We start from the raw sequence: 9,644 nt of genomic DNA, 5'->3' as shown, positions 1-9,644 counted from the left end.
GTTATGGCCATTGCATGTAACTTCTAAGTACTGTAGCCTCTGAGTATTGGGGGTGGCAGGGGCGGGGTGCGATGCATTTCCATCCTGGTAAGCCCTTCATAGTACTCAGCTCTGTACCGCTCAGTATACATTACTGTTACTTTAAAAAAAAAAAAAAAAAAAAAGGAAAGAAAGAGGGAGGCCCAGGCCTCCAGCTGGCGATGCTGTGGCAGGTGTGCAGCTGGCCAGCAATAGCCCACAGAGGGAGGCCTAGGCCAGCCAAGCCATAATACCCCATGCTTGTCACCTATAGATGGAGGCGACTGGTTGCGGGGGAGTTGGCGGGCAGTGTTGCACAGATGGCAAGCAGTGGCAGTGGTGGGATGGGGCCAGCTGCCTGCAGCCAGGGGAAGGAAAGCCCCGGTAGGCCCTAATCTCAAGCCAGGCCTAGGGACCCTACCCGAGGGGTCCCGGATTGTGAGAGAGTGCAGGCTGGGCTGAGGGACCCCCACACTGAGTGCACGAATTTCTGTGCACCTGGCCTTTAGTAAGTTTATAATAATTTACCACTTTTGGCCTTGTGTGTTCCTCCTTCAGCGACCCTAACAAGTAACAATAAGAAAATTTAAAACATTAATTGGATTTGATAACATGAAGGCCATTGATTACATTACTAAGAGCAGTTTTACTTAAGTGGGAGCAAAGAATGAAGTACAATTTCTATTAAAGCAGTTTGAGTAATAAATAAGTAGTAAGATAGCGGACTATGATAAACTGAAATTTTATCACAATAATACCAATAAAAACAAACCTTAAAAAAATGAGTATAATAAACAATGTGATTGGGGAAAAAAGATAAAGAGAATCCACTACCTTTTGTGAATATTAGGCAAAGATAGCTTTTGTATATTGGCCCTGTGTTGTTTATTTACAGGAGGCTGAGACCCACTAGATGAAAAGCGCCCTGGCATGAAACCAAAACTTTACACATCAGTTGTTTTAAACATAGCCCAGACAAGCAGGTTTTTAGCCATTTAGAGCTTGCCTGCTTTGCTTAACATGAAACTGTGTCCAAAATCTGCTTGCCACACACAAAATCAGCCTTGGGCTATAAAGATGCTAAGTTGCTGCTACCCTTTGGAATTTTCTGACCTAGCATCTCCCTGCCAGCTGTATCCTACAGCGTGACAACATACAAAAGCCCCCTAGACACAAAACCCCATCTCTCATGCTTCTATACCCCAGGAGTCCCCTTACCCCCTCTCCTTCTGGATGGTGGCCCTCATGGCCTTATGCCTCTGGATGGTCTCACATTATTAGGGCCTTCTGAAGACCTGGCAAAGTATTGCCCAAATAAAGCTTGTGTGATAGTGCCACCTCGTGGCCATAGTGTTTTTCTTGATCAGCCCTGAAATGTTCAAATTCACCTCCTTACACTACCTACACCATAATAAAAGTAAAAATTCTCTGGGAGAACCAAGATGGCGGCATAGGTAAACACCTGTACTTGCTGCCTCTCACAACCATTTCAAAATTACAACTAAAATACATGACAACTATCATCCAGAATTGCGGGAAACCTGGCTGAGTGGAAGAACTACAACTAGAAAAATAAAGAAGAAAGAGCACTGAGACTGGTAGGAGATGCAGAGGCATGGAGGTACAGAAGGGGCTGGCACCCAGGTGTTCCACTTTTTAATCGGGAGGGAGATACAAGCTCCCGCATACTCTGAGCTCCAGTGTCGGGCGAGACTTTGGGGGACTCAGACATATATGGGGAGAAACGGAACTGTCTGGCATCAGGGCAGGAATGCAGGGGCAGCTTTCTTCCAGATGAAGGTGCGCACAGCAGCGGTCAGACCTCTCCAGTGCAGGACTGTCTGGCAGCCATTGCTATTTGCTCCTCCGCAGAGACTCCCTGAGACCCCACCCCACCCAATTTACAACCCTACCCAAACTGTGTGCAGAGGCTTTTGCATATGAATGGCCTGAACTTTCTCAGCCTAAAACCTGTCAAACTGCAGCTGGGTCAGAGAGTCCCAAAGCTATCTAAAGAAGGCAAAGGCCAGCACTGGTCCTCAGCCTATTGGCCTGGAGGGAAACAAACACAGGAAAGCAGCCAAATTGTGGAGACAAAGAAACGTGTCACAAATGGAAGAAAGCAAACTACTAGATATAGAGTTCAAAACCACAATTATAAGGTTACTCAAGAACCTTCTAGAAAGCTCCAAGAAACTTAGAGAGACCTTCAAGGAACTTAGTGAGATCTTCAAGGATTTTAGTGAGAATGCCAAAAAAAATGGAAAAGGACCAGTCAGAAATTAAGCATACACTGACTGAAATAAAGAATAATACACAGAGATTCAACAGTAGAGTAGAGGATCCCAAGAATCAAGTCAAAGATTTGAAAAAACAAGGAAGCAGAAAACACCCAACAGGAAGAGCAAAAAAGAAAAAAGAATCCAAAAATATGAAGATAGTGTAAGGAGCCTCTGGGACAACTTCAAGCGTACCAACATCCGAATTATGGGGGTGCCAGAAGAAAAGAGAGAGCAATATATTGAAAACCTATTTGAAGAAATAATGACAGAAAACTTCCCCTACATGGTGAAAGAAATAGACTTACAAGCCCAGGAAGCACAGAGAACCCCAACCAAGAGGAATCCAAAGAGCACAACACACCAAGACACATCAAAATTAAAATGCCAAGGGCAAAAGACAAAGAAAGACTCTTAAGAGCAGCAAGAGAAAAGCAGTTAGTTACCTACAAGGGAGTACCCATATGACTGTCAGCTGATTTCTCAACAGAAACTATGCAGGCCAGAAGGGAGTGACAAGAAATATTCAAAGTGATTAGTAGCAAGAACCTACAACCAAGATTACTCTACCCAGCAAAGCTCTCCTTTAGAACTGAAGGTCAGATAAAGAGCTTCACAGACAAGAAAAAGTTAAAGGAGTTCATCACCACCAAACCGGTATTATATAAAATGATGAAGGGTATTCTTTAAGGAATAAGAGGAGGAAGAAGAAAAAGGTAAAGGTAAAAAATTATGAACAACAAAGTGACAACAAATACATATCTATCAACAAGTGAATCTAAAAATCAAATGAGGCGGAGAACCAAGATGGCGGCATAGGTAAACACCGGAGATTGCTGCCTCGCACAACCACTTCAAAAATACAACTAAAAGACGGAACGGACATCACCCAGAACCACAGGAAGGCTGGCTGAGGGGAAGTTCTACAACTAGAAGGAAAGAGAAAAGCATACCGAGACTCAGAGGAGGCACAGTGCGGAAGTCAAATACTAAGGTACGGAGGTGCATGCGGAGCGGACTGGCGGCTGAGGGCGCGGTTGTCTGTTTCAATCGGGAGGGAGTCTCAGACTCTGAGTTCCAGACCCGGGCGAGTCTCTAGGGACCCAGACTCAAACGGGAGAAGCGGGACTGTCTGGCATTGGTCAGAACTCGAGGGCAGCTTTCTCTCTGAGGTTTGCAGCAGTTGCTGGGACTCTGAGAGGCAGAGCCCCTGGGGACAGGACTGAGAGCAGCCATAACTGCTTGCTCCACCCGCCCTGTAGATCCCCTGGGACCCGCCCCGCCCAAGCCCTGCACAGAGGCATTTGCCAGGTAGCCTCAGGCAAACGCTAGATTAGCACCTCCCTAGAGGACAGAAGTGCTCCCACTGCAGACACAGCTGACTCTCACAGCCAGTTGGCCTGGAGGTCAAATCCCCCCCAGTATTACCTACAACAATCAAGGCTTTACTACAACAAGACTGTGCACAAAGACCACAAGGGGGTGCACCAAGAAAGCATAAAAAATGCGGAGACAAAGAAACAGGAAACAAATGTCAGAATTAGAGGATACAGAGTTCAAAACCACACTTTTAAGGTCTTTCTTTTTTTTTTATTGCTTAAAGTATTACAAAGGGTATTACATATGTATCCATTTTATCCCCCCGCCCTAGACAGTCCCCTAGCTTCCCCTATCACCCAGTGTCTTATGTCCATTGGTTATGCTTATATGCATGCATACAAGTCCTTTAGTTAATCTCTTACCCCCCTACCTCCTGCCCCCCAACCCTCCCCGGCCTTCCCGCTGCAGTTTGACAATCTGTTTGAGGCAGCTCTGCCTCTGTATCTATTATTGTTCAAAAGTTTATAATGGTCTCTATTGTCCATGAATGAGTGAGATCATGTGGTATTTTTCCTTTATTGACTGGCTTATTTCACTTAGCATAATGCTCTCCAGTTCCATCCATGCTGTTGCAAATGGTAAGAGTTCCTTCCGTTTTAGAGCAGCATAGTATTCCATCGTGTAGATGTACCACAGTTTTCTAATCCATTCATCTACTGATGGGCACTTAGGCTGTTTCCAGATCTTAGCTATGGTGAATTGTGCTGCTATGAACATAGGGGTGCATATATCCTTTCTGATTGGTGTTTCTGGTTTCTTGGGATATATTCCTAGAAGTGGGATCACAGGGTCAAATGGGAGTTCCATTTTCAGTTTTTTAAGGAAACTCCATACTGTCTTCCATAGTGGCTGCACCAGTCTGCATTCCCACCAGCAGTGCACAAGTGTTCCTTTTTCTCCACATCCTCTCCAGCACTTGTCGTTTGTTGATTTGTTGATGATAGCCAGTCTGACAGGTGTGAGATGGTACCTCATTGCTGTTTTGATTTGCATCTCTCGGATAATTAGTGACTTTGAGCATGTTTTCATATGTCTCTTGGCTTTCTAAATGTCCTCGTTTGAAAGGTGTCTATTTAGGTCCTTTGCCCATTTTTTGATTGGATTGTTTATCTTCCTTTTGTTAAGTTGTATGAGTTCCCTATAAATTTTGGAGATTAGGCCCTTATCAGATATGTCATTGGCAAATATGTTTTCCCACACAGTGGGTTTTCTCGTTGTTTTGTTGATGGTTTCTTTGGCTGTGCAGAAGCTTTTTATTTTGATGTAGTCCCATTTGTTCATTTTTTCTTTAGTTTCAAGTGCCCTAGGAGCTGTATCAGTGAAGAAATTGCTTCGGCATATGTCTGAGATTTTGTTGCCTTTGGATTCTTCTAGAATTTTTATGGTTTCCTGTCGTACATTTAAGTCCTTTATCCATTTTGAGTTTATTTTTGTGTATGGTGTAAGTTGGTGGTCTAGTTTCATTTTCTTGCATATATCTGTCCAATTTTCCAACACCATTTATTGAAGAGACTATCTTGGCTCCATTGTATGTTCTTGCCTCCTTTGTCAAATATTAATTGAGCATATTGGTTCGGGCCGATTTCTGGGCTCTCTCTTCTATTCCATTGATCTATATGCCTATTCTTGTGCCAGTACCAGGCAGTTTTGAGAACAGTGGCTTTGTAATACAACTTGATATCTGGTATTGAGATCCCACCTACTTTGTTCTTTTTCAGGATTGCTGCAGCTATTCGGGGTCTTTTTTTATTCCAGATGAATTTTTGGAAAGTTCGTTCTAGATCTCTGAAGTATGCTGTTGGTATTTTAATGGGAAGTGCGTTGAATTTATAGATTGCTTTGGGTAGTATGGACATTTTAATGATGTTGATTCTACCAATCCATGAACACGGTATGTTCTTCCATCTGTTTATGTCTTCCTCTATGTCTTTTTTCAACGTCCTGTAGTTTTCTGAGTAGAGGTCTTTTACCTCTTTAGTTAAGTTTATTCCTAGGTAGCTTAGTTTTTTCGGTGCAATGGTAAACGGGATTGTTTTTATAATCTCTCTTTCTGAAAGTTCACTATTGGTGTATAGAAATGCCTCAGATTTCTTGGGGTTAATTTTGTATCCTGCTACATTGCCAAATTCATGTATTAAGTCTAGTAGCTTTTTGATGGAATCTCTAGGGTTTTGTATGTATAATATCATGTCGTCTGCAAATAAGGACAGTTTTACTTCCTCTTTTCCAATTTGGATGCCTTTTATTTCTTCTTCTTGCCGAATTGCAATGGCTAACACTTCCAGTACTATGTTGAACAGGAGTGGTGAGAGAGGGCATCCCTGTCTTGTTCCTGTTCTTAGGGGAAATGGTGTTAGTTTTTGTCCGTTGAGTATGATGTTGGCTGTGAGCCTGTCATATATGGCTTTTATTATGTTGAGGTATGATCCTTCTACTCCCACCTTGCTGAGAGTTTTTATCAAAAATGGGTGTTGAATTTTGTCAAATGCTTTTTCTGCATCAATTGATATGACCATGTGGTTTTTTTCTCTCAATTTGTTTATGTGATGTATCACGTTTATTGATTTGCGGATATTGTACCATCCTTGCATCCCTGGGATAAATCCTACTTGGTCATGGTGTATGATCTTTCTGATGTACTGCTGGATCCGATTTGCTAAGATTTTGTTGAGGATTTTGGCATCTATGTTCATGAGGGATATTGGCCTGTAATTCTCTTTCATTGTGTTGTCTTTACCTGGTTTTGGTATTAGGGTGATGCTGGCTTCATAGAATGAGCTTGGAAGGGTTCCTTCCTCTTGAATTTTTTGTAGTAGTCTGAGGAGGATAGGTTTTAGTTCTTCCTTGAATGTTTGGTAAAACTCCCCTGTGAAGCCGTCTGGTCCTGGGCTTTTGTTTGATGGAAGCTTTTTGATGACTGCTTCAATTTCTTCCATAGTTATTGGCCTGTTGAGTTTTTTAGATTCTTCCTGATTGAGTTTTGGAATGTTGTATTTTTCTAGGAATTTGTCCATTTCCTCCAGGTTGTCTAGTTTGTTGGAGTAAAGCTGTCCATAGTATTTTTTAACAATCATTTGTATTTCTGTGGGGTCTGTTGTTATTTCGCCTCTATCGTTTCTGATTTTATTTATTTGGGTCCTCTCTCTCTGCTTCTTGGTGAGTCTGGCTAGAGGTTTATCAATCTTGTTTATCCTTTCAAAGAACCAGCTCTTGGTTTCATTGATTTTCTGTATTGTTTTTTTGGTCTCTATGTCATTTATTTCTGCTCTAATCTTTATTATCTCCTTCCTTCTGCTCACTCTGGGGTTTTCTTGTTGCTCTCTTTCTAATTCTTTGAGTTGTAGAGTTAGATGATTTACTACCATTTTTTCTTGTTTTTTGAGATAGGCCTGTAGAGCTATAAACTTCACTCTCAGGACTGCTTTCATTGTGTTCCATAGGTTTTGGATTGTTGTGTTTTCATTGTCATTAGTTTCCAGGATGTTTTTAATTTCTTCTTTGATCTCATTGGTAACCCAATCAATATTTAATAGCATGCTATTCAGCTTCCAGGTGTTTGAGTATTTTGGGATGTTTTTATTGTAGTTTATTTCTAATATTATGCCATCGTGGTCTGCGAAGATGCTTTTTATGATTTCAATCTTCTTGAATTTGGGGATACTTTGCTTGTGACCCAATATGTGGTCTATTTTTGAAGATGTCCCATGAGCACCTGAGAAGAACGTATATTCTCTGGCTTTGGGGTGAAGTGTTCTGAAGATGTCTATTAAGTCCATCTGATCTAGTGAGTCATTTAGGATTGCTGTATCTTTGCTGGTTGTTTGTCTATAGGACTTATCCAGTGCTGTCAATGGTGTATTAAAGTCCCCTACTATGACTGTACTGTTGTCGATCTCTCCTTTGATATTTTCCAGGAGTTTTTTTATGAATTTGGGTGCTCCTACATTGGGGCATATATGTTTACCAGGGTTATATCTTCTTGTTGTATTGATCCCTTTAGTATTATGAAGTGACCTTCCTTATCTCTTGTTAAGGCCTTCACTTTGAGGTCTATTTTGTCCGATATAAGTATTGCTACCCCAGCTTTCTTTTCCTTTCCATTTGCCTGAAAGATATTTTTCCATCCTTTCACTTTCAGTCTGTGTGAGTCCCTTCTAATGAGGTGGGTTTCTTGTAGACAGCAGATGTATGGGTCATGTTTTTTTATCCATTCAGCCACTCGATGTCTTTTGGTTGGAGCATTTAGTCCGTTTACGTTTAAAGTTATTATTGAAAGGTACTTGTTTGTAGCCATTTCTTTTTTTGTGTGGCTGTTTTCTTTCTGAGCTTTTTATTTCTTCTTTTTATACCAGTCCCTTTAGCATTCCTTGCATTGCTGGCTTGGTGGTGACAAACTCCCTTAGCCTTTTTTTGTCTGTGAAGCTTCTTATTTCCCCTTCAAGTTTGAATGATAGCCTTGCTGGATAGAGTATTCTTGGATTCAGTCCTTTGCTTTGCATCACTTTTTAAATTTCAGTCCATTCTTTTCTGGCCTGATGTGTTTCTGTTGAGAAGTCATTTGACAGTCTAATGGGAGATACCTTGTATGTAACTTTCCGTCTCTCTCTTGCAGCCTGTAAGATTCTCTCTTTGTCCTGAACATTTGCCATGGTGATTATGATGTGTCTTGGTGTGGGTCTTTTCGGGTTCACCTTGTTTGGGACTCTCTGGGCTTGTGTGACTTTTTTCTACCCCACCTCAGGAAAGTTTTCTGATATTATTTCTTCGAGTAGGTTTTCTAATCCTTGTTCATCCTCCTGTTGTTCTGGTACTCCTATTATTCGTATGTTGTTTCGTTTCATGTTGTCCCAAAGCTCCCTTAGGCTCTCCTCCTGTCTTTTAATTTTTTTCTCCAATTGCAGTACATTTTGGGTGTGTTTTGCTTCCTTGTCTTCTAATTCACTAATTCGGTCCTCCGCTTCTCCTAGTCTACTGTTGATACTTTCAATGGAGTTTTTCATTGCAGCTATATCACTCTTCATTTCTTCTTGGGTCTTACTTAGGTTGTTGATTTTTTCATCTGTTTCTTCTAGCTTCTTCCACATGTTATCGATTTTTTCATCTGTTTCTTCTAGCTTCTTCCATATGTTATCGATTTTTTCATCTGTTTCTTCTTGCTTCTTGCAGAGGTTGTCGATTTTTTCCTCCATCCGGTTTATGCACTCTAGGATCCTTATTCTGAATTCTTTATCTGTCATGTTGCATGCCTCTGTATTACTTAGCTGCTTTTCTGGAGAGTCCTCCTTCTCTTTCCTTTGGGGGTTTCTTTGTCTACCCATGTTTGATCTCACTGACATATCTAGACGTTGAGTTGTTCAGTGGTTGCTCACTTGGTGGCAGTGACTCCTTGGTCTGTGGTTGCTCTTCGGGCGGTTGCGGTAGCAGCTGCTCTTCAGTTGTCAGCAGCTCCTCTGGTGGGTGCTGTTCACAGCTGTGGTGGCTCTTCTGGCTGGTGGGGCGAGGTTTCACGTACAGCTGCTGTTCCTCAGCAGAGGATGTGGTGCTCAGGAGGTTGCTGTTGCTTGGATCTGCTGCGTTGATTTAAAGGCACAAAATACAACACAACAAGGCACCACGTACCAGGCACTATATACAAATATATTCACGATATTAATAACCCCAATTAAAGGTGACCACCTGAATTAAGAGAATTAGGGGATAAGGAAGAAGGAAGAGAAAAAGATAAAAGAGAAAAAGGAAAAGAAAAGTAGGGACCAAAAAAAGGGAGTGCAAAAATGAAATTGGGAAAAAGGAAGGGGGAAAATAAAAGCGAGAAAAGAAAAGAAAAAAAAAAAGAGCGAAAAGAGAGAATGAAGTGGAAGAGGGAAGAGACTTTTTATATGAGGAGAATACTCCCATAGAACAGCCATTAATCCCAACAAATTCCAGCAACAGCTCCCTGGATATGAATGCAAACTAGAAACAACC

This window comes from Myotis daubentonii, chromosome 1, assembly GCF_963259705.1.
Source record: "Myotis daubentonii chromosome 1, mMyoDau2.1, whole genome shotgun sequence".
NCBI lineage: Eukaryota > Metazoa > Chordata > Mammalia > Chiroptera > Vespertilionidae > Myotis > Myotis daubentonii.
This window is presented reverse-complemented; position numbering follows the sequence as displayed.